The sequence below is a fragment of the Polypterus senegalus genome, chromosome 3 (assembly GCF_016835505.1).
Source record: "Polypterus senegalus isolate Bchr_013 chromosome 3, ASM1683550v1, whole genome shotgun sequence".
Classification (NCBI taxonomy): domain Eukaryota; kingdom Metazoa; phylum Chordata; class Cladistia; order Polypteriformes; family Polypteridae; genus Polypterus; species Polypterus senegalus.
The window spans coordinates 89732489-89749035 of NC_053156.1; the positions used below are offsets into that span (position 1 = coordinate 89732489).

The 16547-nt window shown below is 42.0% G+C and overlaps 1 protein-coding gene across 1 annotated transcript in view; it reads left to right on the plus strand.

The window, feature by feature from the left end:
• Positions 1 to 475: 475 nt before the first annotated feature.
• The window catches only part of usp45 (ubiquitin specific peptidase 45), a 120797-nt gene continuing 104725 nt past the window's right edge, over positions 476 to 16547 (plus strand). Inside the window, exon 1 of the mRNA XM_039747592.1 lies at positions 476 to 674. The gene's annotated coding sequence lies outside the window, so the exon portion shown is untranslated. The remainder of the gene's footprint in view (positions 675 to 16547) is intronic.

Here is a 16547-nt window from a genome sequence, read left to right on the forward strand (position 1 = left end):
TTCGGGGCTGGTGTTTTAGGAATAAACACTACAGGCAGAGTCTTTGTAGCAGCGGATTTCCAAGCTATTTACCAGCCTACAAACTTTTTAAGAAGTTGTACCCAGACATGTATTCTCGTTTGAGAATCACGTCTGGACACGCGAGACTAACCGAATGCAGATACCTCTGCTCCAGAACAGTGCATTAGACTTCAATGAAAGAATCATTTCATTAGTTTGGCAGACTAATATTCAGAAGATTAGTCACTGACATCTATATCAATTTATTACATGTAGTATATTATTAGGTAAAACTAACAGAAATATATAATGAAGGGGACTGTAACTAACATAACATTATATCTGATTGTAATTATTTTTTTTTGATTAGCTAGTGGAAGCCATTCGACCACACCTCGGTTATGAGTTTTCACCGCATATCCACTCAGCTTGTCTTGTACTTTCTAGGCTTCCATACAACGTCACGTTTGAAAACAGCGGCGTGGTCACGAGAAGTAGCTCTACACCTCAGAGCCGTGTCTGGCAGGATTGTCTGTAGTGTTGGGGTTTGTAATCAAACAATTTCAGTCGTGAATTGGATTTATATCCATACAATCCAAAGAACGCATTTGGTAACAAAAAGGGCGTTTCTACATTTTAGCGTCACCGAAGTCAGTTACGTGTTTTTAGAGAAGGTAAGTCACGGTGCGATCCAAGCGTACTCGCATGTTGACAGCTCAGTAGTGAAACTTTCGGCATGGGCCGAGGCATGCCTGACCTATCGGTTTTCATAGCCTGTGTGCCATTGAATGATGCGGTAAGGTGACGCTGAGAAGTAATTCAAGCTCCGAGGCATCCGAAAATTACTTGTTACTGAGCCTTGCATATGAATTGAGAAAATAGTAACCAGAAATTACTACAGATATTGTATTAGCAGGTGCATTTGCATTCTTTCTCTGATGTTTTCTCCGATTTACCTAAGATCGGGCGTAATTACACGGTTAAACACTTCACCTACAGTATGTGAAAAAGTTTTTAACATTACATTACAGCTGTATTAGCTGAGGTAATTATTTTAAAGAAGCGGCTGTAAATTTAAGATGAAAATATGCATTATGTTACGCACAGTAATTAAACATGATTTTTAAGTGTAAAATACACATTATTTTATTCCACACTGATTTATTAAATAAATTAAGAACGAATATTATTGTATTATCTATTTGAACTTAATATTTTTTTACGTTTAGTGGAGGGGGAGTATAACTAAAATAGGTTTGTACCTGTGTGGAACTACATGAGGATACAGTTGCTTGTGTGCCTTATGTCTAAAAAACTCGATGCACCGCTCAGATTACGTCAGGGAAATGGTGCAGTTGGAGTGTTCTAAAGTGTTATAGTTTGTTAGTTTGGAAGCAAATCTAACAGGCTAATTAACTTAGTTTGTTGATAATTTAGTTCTGGAGAATTGCATCTTTTGATTTTCTTCCTCAGTTTCTATGTGAATGATGTACAATCCCATTGTTATTTTAATCTTTGGTTCATAATAGGATCAGGTAGAGAAAAGATATAATGCAAGACCAACAGTATTTTAACTCAGTGATGTTGGCTTGGCTTTAGAGAGTGAGCATAGTATAATTTGGTATGGAATGAGAAGTCTGTTAATTTTCCCAAGTATGTTTAAAAAATTAACTTATGAGCTACACAAGAGCAATGTGTAAGAGAGGAATTTCTTTCTGGTATTGTATACTGTATTGTTCTGTTTGTCTGAAACCATGAACATTTTTAGTTGAATTTTGAAAAAAGAAAGTCAGGAGTATGTAGGGCAATGCACTCTGGATGCTGTTAGACCTTGCTTTTGTATTGTTCCAAATTTTGTATACGTCATGTTTTGAAACAAAACTGAAGTATTTTTTTTTTTTTTGGAACAACAAAATTTGTTCAGGGTGGTCTGTTGTTATATTGATTTACTACACCTATCAAGTGTTTTTAATGTCTGGGATCTGTTTTATATGCTTCTTTAGTCCATGACACTACAAGTATGTGACATGCCTTTGTATTCTCTTACTGACCTTTTAGTTTAAATTAAACCTGTATGTTGCCTCACAGTATCAGTGCACTTTGAGTAGAGTATCAATGGTGTATATTAAATTATTTGGTAAAAATATACAGACTGTTGCATCTCTAGTGTTTTTAGGAGTGTGTTGCATATTATTTGAAAATTTAGTATTGCTGTTTTATATTTGTAAATCAATGCTGCACTCTGAGGTTATTTACAATTTTGATAAGAATAAATTGAAGTAATTTGAAATGATTTCAGGTAATGGACTGAGTGTTTCATATTATACATAAACCTTTCATCAAGTATCATTTATATGAGCTAAAATATTATCGATTAAGTTTTTGTGAAAGCTCTGTCCATTCTTTTTTTTTTAATTATCTACTTGCGAGTGCTATGCATGTTCAGGGACACAACAGGATAATTGGAAATCAGTTAGATCTAGTATGGTTCATAATACTTCGTTAAGTGGATGCATTTAAAAGTAGTGATTGGAAGAAACTAGAGAAACTCACAAGCAGAGCAAACCACCTTTAATGTTTTAGCTGTGCTTAACTAAAGAATTATCATAATTGCCATGCTTTCTGTGTTTGCATTTTGGATGAGTGATATGATTTTCTTCACACATGGGCTAAGTAGCAAAGTATTTTTTTTTTTTATCAATTACTTGACTTGCAGTTAAGTCAAATCAAAGTATTTTAGAAAATTTTCCTGACTTGCCATCTCTAATTTGCTTCATACTTGCTGAAAATAATGTCACTATACCCAGTAACTAGTATGCAAAATATTAGGCTTGTATGTTCATTAGTGTCTGAGATACTGAGGCTTTAAAAAGTGTACGTGGCCCTAATTTTATTGTGAAAATGAGTGCTACTAAAAAAATGACAATGGTTCATAAGTTGTAATTTTTGAAGTGTAATGCTTGGTGAATTATATTTTCAGAGATTGCTGTTTAGCATGGGATATCTTCTGCATCTAAAATTGTTGGTCCATATTTGCATGTTTGCTAATTTATTGCTTGCCGAAAATTGTATAAAAATTATTTTGTGATTGGCCCTCAAAATCAATGCACTAAATCACTTCAGATCTGTCAAATATTGATAGGCATTGTTCATGTTATAGTTGTTCTTTTTTTTGCCTGTCTGAAAGAAATCAAAGCTTCTGATTTATGAGGAAAATGCCTATACAGTATTCCAAATGCGTATTGTCCATGAATAGAAAAAAAAAACTGCAGACAAGATTTTTTAGGTCAGCCACCATTACTAGGACAAAAGACAACCACTCATTTGTTCCACTCAAACTATAACATCTCCAGGTTATCAGGGTTTCTGGTGATCCTGGTGTCATTATGATTTTGAATGGAAATCGGGAGTTTGTCTCACAAATACAATTTCTGGCAAATTCGCTGTATGTGTGTCTATGACCAACAGTCGTGGACAGATGACAATTGTGCAACATCAGAGGAGATAAAAACATTTGCAAGTAATATTTATGCACCCTCACTGTCCCATTAAGGTTACAGTTGGCCCAAGAGAGACTGTATCTGTTGTGTCCCTTTTTTGCATACCCTGAAAATCATTGATGCATTGCTTACATCATCAGGCAGGCAATATAAACTTCCAAATGATGTGGAAAAGGACATGCATGTATATGCATTGTCTAAACTCTTAATAGTAGACACCCTAGTGTCTAGTAGTAGACACCCTTTGCTGAAGACAAATCATAACATGAGTAATACCTCAAATAATCAAAAGTTGAAAGATCTTTGTGGTTTAGTATAAAGATATAGAAGGCTGAATATGCTTTACAGCATGAAAGAATTTTTCATACAATTTTCATCAAGCCATAAATTGGCAAATATACAACTGTGGACCATCAATTTTGGAAGTTAGATATCTATTGCTAAAGAATGATCTGTGTCATGTAGCATTAACAGTTTAAAAGTTGTGAATTATGGAGCATTATAACCTTTTTTTAGTAGCACTTGTTTTTGCTGTAAAACTAGGGGCTTTGCCCCCTGCTCACTTCACTTGCCAACCCCCCCGCCTGGGCCACGTGTCAGCAACTTCACGTCTCTGCTGCTCGCCTATGTGGATTTCACGTTCGCCAAACAACAAAACTTTTAATTCTCGCGGAAAAGTTTCTTCATTGGGAAGAAACACTACATTTACCTGATGGCAACATGAATTAGACGATCTACAAGTCTCCAACTTAAAGTTTAAATCCGAACAATATATTCAGTCTCTTTTCGCCGTTCCTTATTTCACCCAGTAATAATTTGTGTTTGTTTCCCCTAATGAGATCAAAGTCTCATCTCGTGGGACGTGAAAGTGACTCTTTGAGAAAGTCATGTCTCGTCTCTCTTCCCAAGATTTTTTTTATTATAATAGAGAAATTAGGGCCATACCCATGCTTTAAAGGCTCCATATTTCAGAGACTAATGAATATATAAGATTAAAATTTGGTATAATAGTTTTTGGGTACAACAACATTATTTTCATGAACTATTGTATGAAGCAAATAGGAGCTGGTTAGTCCTATGTTGATTTCACATGGATTGAATCAGTTTTAAGTGGTTTGAACTTGTGACTTTGTCTGCTGGTCTGTTATTTACATACTGTATCTACTTGATGATTTAATGTTTTTTTTTTTAACATGAGAAATTATTAAAGGAATAAGTTGGCATAGTGGGTATAATAAAAACCTTCATTGCCTCACAGTTTTACATTTTCAAATGAAGTGTTCTATGGGACAAATGTTGTAGTAAGTGGCAGAGATCTTAAAAATCTTTTACTTTTGGGGCAAGGCAGGATAATTGTCAAGGTCATTAGCGGGGTTGTTACACAGAACTAGTCTTTTACCTTTGGTCACTTTATTTGGAGACAGCCACACAAAAAATCATTAAAACAAAAGATTATTCATATCTTTCACTTGTTCGATTGCGTAGTCTCTCATAAAGGTCAACCCTTTGTGCCTAGCTCAGATGCTTCACAATGTACAATACAATACAATACAGTTTATTTTTGTATAGCCCAAAATCACACAGGAAGTGCCGCAATGGGCTTTAACAGGTCATGCCTCTTGATAGCCCCCCCAGCCTTTACTCTCTGAGAAGACAAGGAAAAACTCCCAAAAAAACCTTGTAGGGGAAAATGGAAGAAACCTTGGGAAAGGCAGTTCAAAGAGAGACCCCTTTGCAGGTAGGTTGGGCATGCAGTGAGTGTCAAAAAAAGAGGGTGATTACAATACAATACACAGAACAGAACAAATCCTTAATACAGCAAAAAAATAAAAATTTTAGAAGTACGGAGCAGAATTTAACAGTAGATGATATCACATAATAAGATTTAGATATTTTTAGAGTCCTGGAGTCCTCATCCATCAAGCTGCCGCCCCCATTTGTCCATTCCACGGCTGAAACGGTGCTCGGCCAGCCAATCCGATGAAAGGACCCCTCTTTCCCATGATTCCTGTGATCCTCCATCAGGGATGACTTTACCATAGGCAGGCAAACAACTTGGCAGGTGGGCCGTGGCACCAATTGCCACATTTGAGTACCGAGAACAGAAACAGAATAGGTATGGGTTATTATTCAATTATAACTATCATGTTACTTATGTTTTAGTGCTAATGACTAACAACAAAGATGCAGTCATTACAGTTAATCAGCAGCTCTAGTCAGGATATGCTAAACTGAAGTAGTGAGTCTTTAACTGGGATTTAAAGGCTGGGACCGAAGGGGCATATTTTATAGAAGCAGGAAACCATTCCACAGTTTAGGGGCCCTGTAACTAAAAGTTCGACCTTCCACTGTTATTTTATTAATCCTTGGAATCATAAGCAGACCGGCATCTTGAGATCTTAATGTGCGATCAGGTTTGTAAGTCATGATAAGTTCAGACAAGTAAGCCGGACCTTGGCCATTTAATCTACAGTATAGTAGTAAAAGGCAAAGCCCTCACTGACTGACTGACTGACTGACTCATCACTAATTCTCCAACTTCCCGTGTAGGTAGAAGGCTGAAATTTGGCAGGCTCATTCCTTACAGCTTACTTACAAAAGTTGGGCAGGTTTCATTTCGAAATTCTACGCGTAATAGTCATAACTGGAACCTATTTTTCTACATATACTGTAATGGACTTCAGCTAGATGGCCGTGGGGGGCCGAGTTGCGTCTGACATCATCACGCCTCCCACGTAATCACGTGAAATGACTCTGAACGTAGTACATAGAAAACAGGGAAGAGCTCCAAAGAGCGCTGAACAGAAAACGCCATTTCACAATTGAGAAGGCAGCAAAAGATTATGAAGCGAGTGATGCATATAAGCATATTCATACATGCAGCTACTGCGGAAACAAAGCACGGTGTGAACCGTAAGTTTAAATTAAGTTTATAGACACACTCCCGCTGGCGTTTGTCATGCCTACGACGAATGTGGTATTCGCGAGATACAAGTTTAATGAAAAGACACGAGGTATAAACGAGACTTTGGATCACTTTGTAACGGAGTTAAAATTGCTGTAGCAAGAAACTTTTAAGTTCCGGGTCTTAGCTAACATTAAATAAACCCGTTGACATCGCGAGATCGCACGAGCACAGCTGAGAAGCTTCGATGCATGTACTCCGAGCGGCTCACGTCAACTGACTTTGCAGGACTGGAAAAGATTAAATTAAGTTCATACAAACGCTAAATGTTCGCAGGCAATTTCCACAACTTAATCCTGGGAATGCCTGTTGAACATCTTACATTGACGAGTACCGATTTGGGTGGTGAACACTTTGATGAATGAAACCTGTTATCTTTACAACGGTTGACAAACACGGAATATAACTTGAACACAACACATCCTCCAAATACGAACCTGATTGCAAGAAATAATGATAATCAAATCCTTGATGACAGCAACACTCATAACGGTCACAAAACTATTACATTCACAATCATGTTACGTTATTTTTAAAATGTTTCCTTTTCTTAGCACAAGCATAGCTGAGAAGCTTCGATGCATGTACTCCATAACGCGTTAAAAAAAATAACGCATTTAATCACACTTTCAATTCCAAGCAAAGGGGAACTTTTGTCAATGCATGATTTCCTGATACATCGATTACATTGATGCACACATCAGAGCTACAAAAATGTTAGAGTCGGAATAAAAGCGCGTTCCTCACGACTGATCGGAGGAAAATTTCATTTCAAAAGACTACCCAACGGAGGCCTTGATAAAAGCATGGTTTTGTGCACACTGAAAAGCAAGCAAAATTAGATGCATTACAGAAAGCGGACTTTGTGGCTCTTACTTGGGATCATTGGACTTCCGTGACCGTTAGTAATTCTAATTACATCTAATTACAAAACGTTCAATAATCACACTGTTTTAGCCTAATGTACAAAATAATTTTGGCTAAGGTTACTCAGAGTTTAAAAATGAAGCTGGTCAAATTACCTTTTATGTTTCTGACTTATTTTTTTAAGAAGAAAAACTGCACTTTATGTTGAAATTTTTGTTATTATTATTTAAAGACAATACCATTCGAGTCCCAGCCCTAATATATATGTAGATATATATATGTAGTATATATATATATGTATATGTGTGTATATATATATATATATATATATATATATATATATATATATATATATATATATATATATATATATATATATATATATATATATATATATATATATATATATATATATATATATATATATATATATATATATATATATATATATATATATATATATATATATATATATATATATATATATATGTATATATATATATATATATATGTGTATATATATATATATATATATGTGTATATGTATATATATATATATATGTGTATATGTATATATATATATATATGTGTATATGTATATATATATATATATATATGTATGTGTATATATATATATGTATATATATATATTGTCACGCACGCACGCAGTAGGAGGTCATGGATTGATTCGACAGCACCTGGGAAACCACTGCCGCCAGGGAATGGTGGGGTATTAACTTTCTCCCTCTGCTTCCTCATAGGAAAAAGACCGCCCTGCACCATAGGCATGGATGACCGCAGTGCGATACTTCCGCCCTTCCTCCGCCATCTTGCCCTGACGCCATCCTTCCCATCCTCCCTTGCGGTCCTTCCCGACATTCCTCCACTTCCGCTCCTCCCCAATAAAATGGCCGCGACGCCAGGAGTCGGCGTCGCATTATGAACTGTTTGTTTATGATTTTGACCTGTTTTTTTGTCTGTACAATATACGGGCCGGAAAACCCCAACCCTTGCTACTGTCTCTCTCGGTCCTTTACAAGTGGCGAGTCGGCAGGATCAGAGATCCCGGAATGACGGAGGGACAGGACCTGAACACCGTGCTGCAGGGAATGAACGCCCAGCTCCAGGCCCTGCAGCAAGCGCAAGCCGCTACCAACCGGGAGCTGGAGGCCACGAAGGCCAGGTTAGTGGAAGCCCAACGGGCGAGACCAGACCCGCCCAGGCAGCCGCCTCCTCCATGGTGCCGATGGGGCCTTCGGAGGACGTCGATGCCTACCTGGGCATGTTTGAGAGGACGGCCACCCGAACGAGTGGCAGCGGTCCAGTGGGCGCCCATCTTGGCGCCATACCTAAAGGGACCAGCGCTGGGCCTATTATGACCTCCCTGAGGAGGAGGCCGCTAATTACGACCTCCTCAAGCCCGAAATATTGGCCCGCTACGGCATTAGCCCGGCCAGCAGGCGGCGAATGGCGGAACTGGGTCTTTGACCCGAAAAGCCCGCCGCCCAGGCGCTCGAAGTTCTGGGGCAAGATGGGCCGCTGGCTACGGCCAGAGAGCCCGACGGGCGGAAAGTCGCCGAGCGGGTGGCCTGTGAAGGCCTGGTCAACGCAATGCCCAGTTCCCCGCCCAGCAGGTCCGGGGCACGCCTATCAAACATGTCGGGCCTCCTCGACGCCCTGGAGCGCCAGTTGGCGGTCCTCCGACTTGGGGGTCAGAAAAGCCTGCTCGCTGGAACCGCAGGGACGGGCGGCCACCCCGAGCCCTCGACGCGCTGCAGAAGCGCCAGCCAGAGCCAAAGAGAGGCCGGGTCCGCCGCTGTTTCAAGTGTGGCGAGACCGCCACCTGCTGCCAAACTGCCCCCATCACATCGCCCCGGAGCCTATGGACTGCAGCTGGACATCAACGGAGAGGTATTGTACCCGCCGCATCCCTTGGCGAGTCCGAACACGGGAGTGGTGTTGCTAAATGGGCACGCCGTGGTGGCTTTGTTTGATTCCGCAGCAACATTACCATTGTTGCTCGCCGCTTGCCTTACCGCAACAGTGGTTAAAGCAACATTTGTTGGTTACCTGTGTACATGGGGGACTAGGTCATATCGCTCCGCCACTGCTATCTTACCTGGAAGGGGAACCAATCCAAATGGCGGTCGCTGTGTTACCTGACCCCCTTCCCAGTGATTCTGGGACAAGACTGGTCTAAAAGAATCAGCGGTAAGCCATTCGCCGCCTCCCGGGCCTCGTTGGATCTTGTCATGAGGGGAAAAGGCAACCTCCCGCGCCTCCACGCCGTGCACAAGGGCAGGCCCTATGGGGCTGGTGTCTCGGGGACCTTCCGTGGCTACGGACCTTGACCCGAAGATTCCGCGGAGAAGGGACTAGCCAGGAACTCTTCCCCGGCCCAGGCCCCAAGACCCTCTCGCGCCTGGACCATCAATTTCGTCCACGCCGCCTCCTTTAAGAGGGAGCAGTGGAATGATGACTCCCGCGCTTTGCCCGAACGCGATTGTTCTGCCTAACAGCTCGACAGCGGACGGATCCACACGCGGGAACCCTTCTTTGTCCTTGAAATGATCTGTTGTACCGAAAGTGGCTACCCATGAGGGCGAGGTGCGGAAGTTGTTGCTAATTCCGCTGCACCTTCCGGGCGGGAGATATGCGAGTTGGCACATGCTCACCTCCTAGGCCCACCTCGGGCCGAAAAACACTGGAGAGGATTAAGCCCGCTTTTACTGGCCTGGGATCAATGAGGAGGTCCGGCGGTTCTGTCAATCCTGTCCGAGTGCCAGACCCGCCAGATTCCTAGGAGGGACCGTGCTCCTCTAGTCCCTATTCCCTCGTGGACATCCCCTTTGAAAGGATAGGGGTCGATTTGGTGGGACCCTGGAGCCCTCAACCCGTGGCCACAAGTATATCCTAGTCATGGTGGACTATGCCACCCGGTACCCAGAGGCGGTTCCCCTGCGCCCGCTAATACTAAAAGCATCGCACGGAACTGGTTAACTTGTTTTCGCTGGGCATACCCAAGGAGGTCCTCACGGACCAGGGTACGCCTTCACTTCGGATACGCTCAAGGAGGTGGCCAAATTACTGCAGATAAAGCACCTGAAAGCGCCAGTCTATCACCCGCAAACTGACGGGTTGGTGAGCGATTTAATCAGACGCTTAAGCAGATGCTCCGCAAGGTAGTCAGCGCTGACGGCAGGAACTGGGACCAGCTCCTCCCGCCGTGCTTTTGCCTACCGGGAGGTACCCCAGGCCTCTACGGGCTTCTCCCCTTTGAATTACTATACGGGCGACAACCCCGGGAATCCTCGACATCCTAAAAGAAGGCTGGGAGGCCGAGGCTCTTCCCTCCTCTAATATTTTGAGCACGAGCAACTGCGCGACCGACTCACAAAGATCAGGCCCCTCCTAAAAGAGCACGTGACTCGGCGCAAGCAGCGCAGGCCCGGTGTTACAACCGCAACTCCGCCCTCAGGGAGTTCCGCCGGGGACCGAAGTTATGGTGCTCGCCCCGACCTCCCACTCGAAGCTGCTCGCCACTGGCAAGGGCCTTACGAGGTTAAGGAGAGAAAGGACTCGCCGACTATTTGGTAAAACAGCCCAACCGTCGACCGAAAGTGAGAGGATCTATCATGTCAACCTGTTAAAGCCCTGAGAGATAGAGAGGAGCTCCCAGCCCCGTAGGTCACTCTCCCTTTCACAAGCACAACTGCCCTTAACCTCGGCGAAGAGCTGACCCCAAGCAGCGGCAGGAGTTAGCCCAAACACTCCGAGCCATCCCCGAGGTAGTGAGCGAGTCACCCGCCGGACCGCTGATTGAGCACGATATAGTCACGGAGCCGGGGTAATCGTCCGGGAGAGGCCCTACCGACTCCGGAGGCAAAACGCCGCAGAGGTCGAACTGGAGGTGAAACGTATGTTGGACATGGACATAATTGAAGAGAGCCATAGTCCCTGGTCCAGCCCTATTGTCCTCGCCTCCAAGCCAGACGGCTCCTGGAGGTTCTGTAATGACTTTAGACGCCTGAATCAGATCTCCAAGTTCGATGCCTACCCCATGCCCCGCATTGACGACCTCCTTGAGCGGCTGGGTACGGCTCGATATCTGACTACCCTTGACATGACAAAAGGGTATTGGCAAATTCCTTTAACGGCATCCGCAAAGGAGAAAACGGCCTTTAGCACCCCTAGCGGGCACTGGCAGTACAAGGTCCTCCCATTTGGGCTGCACGGGCCCGCGACCTTCCAACGCCTGGTAGATAGAGTGCTGACGCCCACCAGTCCTATAGCGCCGCTTACCTGGATGACGTTGTCATCTATTCCGCACCTGGGAGGAGCATCTACTGCAGGTCGCAGCTGTCCTCCAACACTGGCTAAAGCCGCCTCCGCATAAACCCCGGAAGTGTTTTTGGATTAAAGGAGGCCAAATATTTAGGCTACCTCGTGGGACAAGGACAGGTGCGCCACAGAGCTCCAAAGTGAAAGACATCTTAGAATGGCCCGTCCGAGTACCAAGAAACAGGTGCAGGCTTTCTTGGGGCTTGCGGGTTACTACCGCCGGTTTGTTCCCGTTTCCCAAAGAGCAGCACCCTTGACTGACCTGACAAAAAGGGCGCCCCTATACGTGGTGTGGACCGACAAAGCAGAACACGCGCTCAGTGACCTAAAGAAGGCCCTAACGCCGGCACCTGTGTTACGGACGCCCGATTTTGGGCTCCCGCTTATTCTCCAGACCGACGCTTCGGACACAGGCCTGGGTGCCGTGCTGAGCCAAAGCGTCGATGGTGTCGAGCACCCTGTGATGTACCTTAGCCGGAAACTGATGGACCGGGAGACCCGGCACGAGGCAGTGGAGAGGGAGGCCGGGGCCATTAAGTGGGCAGTGACCCACCTCCGTACTACCTGCTGGGTCGCGAAGTTCGCTCTGGTGACTGATCACGCTGCACTTCAGTGGATGTCCCTGCACAAAGAGTCGAATCCGGGTCACCAGGTGGTTCCTGGACTTACAGCCGTATAAGTTCACTGTCACTTATCGGCGGGCACCCTTCAGGCCAATGCCGATGCCCCTCTCGTATTCACGACCTCTCGGTTAGGTCCGCCCACCTGACGGTCCTGGGCTAAGGGGGATCGTGTCACGCACGCCAGTAGGAGGTCGCGGATTGATTCGACAGCACCTGGGAAACCACTCGCCAGGGAATGGTGGGGTATTAACTTTCTCCCTCTGCTTCCTCATAGGAAAAAGACCGCCCTGCACCATAGGCATGGATGACCGCGCGTACTTCCGCCCTTCCTCCGCCATCTTGCCCTGACGCCATCCTTCCCATCCTCCCTTGCGGTCCTTCCCGACATTCCTCCACTTCCGCTCCTCCCCAATAAAATGGCGCGACGCCAGGAGTCGGCGTCGCGCATTATGAACTGTTTGGTTTATAATTTTGACCTGTTTTTTTGTGTGTACAATATACGGGGCCGGAAAAACCCCAACCCTTGCTACTGTCTCTCTCGGTCTTTACAATGTATATATATATATATATATATATATATATATATATATATGTATATGTATATATATATATATATATGTATATGTATATATATATATATATATATATATATATATATATATATATATGTATATGTATATATATATATATATATATATATATATATATATATATATATAATGTGTGTATGTATATGTTTATGTGTGTGTGTGTGTATATATATATATATATATATATATATATATATATATATATATTTTGCACACATCAGAGCTATATACATATATATATATATATACAGTGGGATGCAAAGGTTTGGGCAACCTTGTTAATAGTCATTATTTTCCTGTATAAATCGCTGGTTGTTACTTATAAAAATGTCAGTTAAATGTATCATATAGGAGACACACACATTGATATTTCAGAAGTGAAATGAAGTTTATTGGATTTATAGAAAGTGTGCAATAATTGTTCAAGCAAAATGAGGCAGGTGCATAAATTTGGGCACCGTTGTCATTTTATTGATTCCAAAACTAATTTTTGGAACTCAAATTGGCTTAGTAAGCTACCTACATACACAGGTGAATCCTATAATGAGAAAGAGTATTTAAGGGGGTCAATTGTAGATTTCCCTCCTCCTTTAATTTTCTCTAAAGAGTAGCAACATGGGGGTCACAAAACAACTCTCAAATGACTTGAGGGGGAAGGATACAGAAAGCTGTCCCAGAGATTTAAGCTGTCTGTTTCTACAGTTAGGAACATATTGAGGAAATGAAAGACCACAGGCTCAGTTCAAGTTAAGGCTCAAGTGGCAGACCAAGAAAGATTTCGGATAGACAGAAGCGATGAATGGTGAAAACAGTCAGAGTCAACCCACAGACCAGCACCAAAGACCTACAACATCATCTTGCAGCAGATGGAGTCATTGTGCATCGCTCAACCATTCAAGCACTTTACACAAGGAGATGCTGTATGCGAGAGTGATGCAGAGGAAGCCTTTTCTCCGCCCACCGCACAAACAGAGCCGCTTGAGGTATGCTCAAGCACATTTGGACGAGCCAGCTTAATTTTGGAATAAAGTGCTGTAGACTGATGAAACTAAAATTGAGTTATTTGGGCATAACAAGGGGTGTTATGCATGGAGGAAAAAGAACACAGTATTCCAAGAAAAACACTTGCTACCTACAGTAAAATATGGTGGTGGTTCCATCATGCTGTGTGGCCAGTGCAAGGACTGGGAATCTTGTCAAAGTTGGGGGACGCATGGATTCCACTCAGTATCAGCAGATTCTGGAGACCAATGTCCAGGAATCAGTGACAAAGCTGAAGCTGTGCCGGGGCTGGATCTTTGAACAAGATAACGACCTGAAACACTGCTCAAAATCCACTAAGGCATTCATGCAGAGGAACAAGTACAACGTTCTGGAATGGCCATCTCAGTCCCCAGACCTGAATATAATTGAAAATCTGTGGTGTGAGTTAAAGAGAGTTGTCCATGCTCAGAAGCAATCAAACCTGAATGAACTAGAGATGTTTTGTAAAGAGGAATGGTCCAAAATACCTTCAACCACAATCCAGACTGTCATTGGAACCTACAGGAAGCGTTTAGAGGCTGTTATTTCTGCAAAAGGCGGATCTACTAAATATTGATTTAATTTCTTTTTTGTGGTGCCCAAATTTATGCACCTGCCTGATTTTGTTTGAACAATTATTGCACACTTTCTGTAAATCCAATAAACTTCATTTCACTTCTCAAATATCACTGTGTGTGTCTCCTATATGATATATTTAACTGACATTTTTTATCGTAACAACCAACGATTTATACAGGAAAATAATTGCTATTAACAAGGTTGCCCAAACTTTTGCATCCCACATTATATGCCAGCAACACTCATGACAATGACAAGACAATTACATTGTCAATCATGTTACGTTATTATTAAAATGTTTCCTTTTCTTTTTCATTACTTCTTTAACACACTACTTCTCCGCTGCGAAGCGTGGGTATTTTGATAGTGCTTTATATGTTAAAAGGAGGATTTTAAATTCTGCCCTAAACTTAACCGGGAGCCAGTGTAAGGATTTAAGAACTGGAGTTATGTGTTCATATTTTCTTGTTCTTGTAATAATTCTTGCAGCCACATTTTGGATTAACTGGAGGCTTTATAAAGAACAGTTTGAACAGCCAGTGAACACTGCATTTCAGTAGTCAATCCTACTAGAGATAAATGCATGAATTAATTTCTCAGAATCCTGTTTATTTAGAAAGCGCCTTAATTTCCTAACATTTTTAAGATGGACGAAACATGTTTCGGACAACTTTGTAATATGTACTTTAAATGACATGCTAGAATCAAAGATAACTCCTAGATTGTGGGCTGATTCAGTAAAATTAATTGGGATTCCAACTGAGTTAAATGATGACAAAATATTGTTGTGATCAGCGTCATTCCCTCCAACAATTAACATCTCTGTTTTATCTGTATTTAAAGACAATTTTATCATTCATCCACTCCTTTAATTCGCTAACACAACTAATTAAAGACAACATCGGAGAAACTTCATCTGATTTAAATGAAAGGTATAACTGGGTGTCATCTGCAAATGAGTGAAAATTAACATTATGTTTCCTAATGAGAGATCCCAGTGGAAGCATGTAAAGTGAAAACAGTAAAGGTCCAGTACTGACCCTGTGGGACACCATATTGAACTTCTGTGTATAATGATGGAGTACTGTCAGCACATTTCTGTACATATTGGAATCGATTTGATAAATAGGAACTAAACCAAGCGAGCACGGGGCCTGTAAGGCCAACATTGTTTTCTAGCCTGTGCAGTAAAATAGAATGGTCAATGGTGTCAAATGCTGCACTTAAGTCTAATAACATAAATACAGTGGAGTTTCCTTCATCAGAGGATATCAGAATGTCATTTACAACCCGTGTTAGTGCAGTTTCTGTACTATGACCAGTGCGAAAACCAGACTGTATTTTAGAGAGAAACGGTAAATTTGAAATGGGCCTATAATTATTTAGTATGTGTGGGTCTAGGTCTGACTTTTTAAGTAAAGGTTTAATGACTGACACATTTAGTGCATCAGGTACGGTGCCATGCAGTAATGAACTATTGATAATGTTTAGAATAGCCGCTGCAAGAACATCCATTGCACTTTTTACTAGTTTTGTTGGCACTGGATCTAGGAAACAAGTAGTGGGCTTCATTTTAGTGATTAAAGTTAAGATTTCCTGCTCAGTTACAGGATTAAAGTTATTAAAGTGCTGAATGCAATGTGCGGCTGGCTCTGCTAAGCTAGTATTTGGTTTGTACTGTGATGCTGAGATCTGGGATCTTATATTTTTAATTTTCTCATTGAAGAAGTTCATAAAGTCTGTACTGCTAATATCTGTTGGTATTTTGCACTGTTGATCTGAATTTCCATTTGTTAATTTAGCCACTGTTCTAAACAGTACCCAAGGATTTTTATTATTGCTATCTATTAATGTACAGTAGAATAGTATTCTGAGCGAGCTTTAAAAAGGGCTTTTTTATATTTAACACTCTCTGTCCATGCAATTTGAAAGACATGTAGCTTTGTTGTTCTCCATCTGCGCTTCAGTTTTCGACACTCTAATGTAAGAGTTTGAGTGTTTTCATTAAACTAGGGAGAGTTTCTATGTGCTTTAATCATTTTTGTTTTAAGGGGAGCCA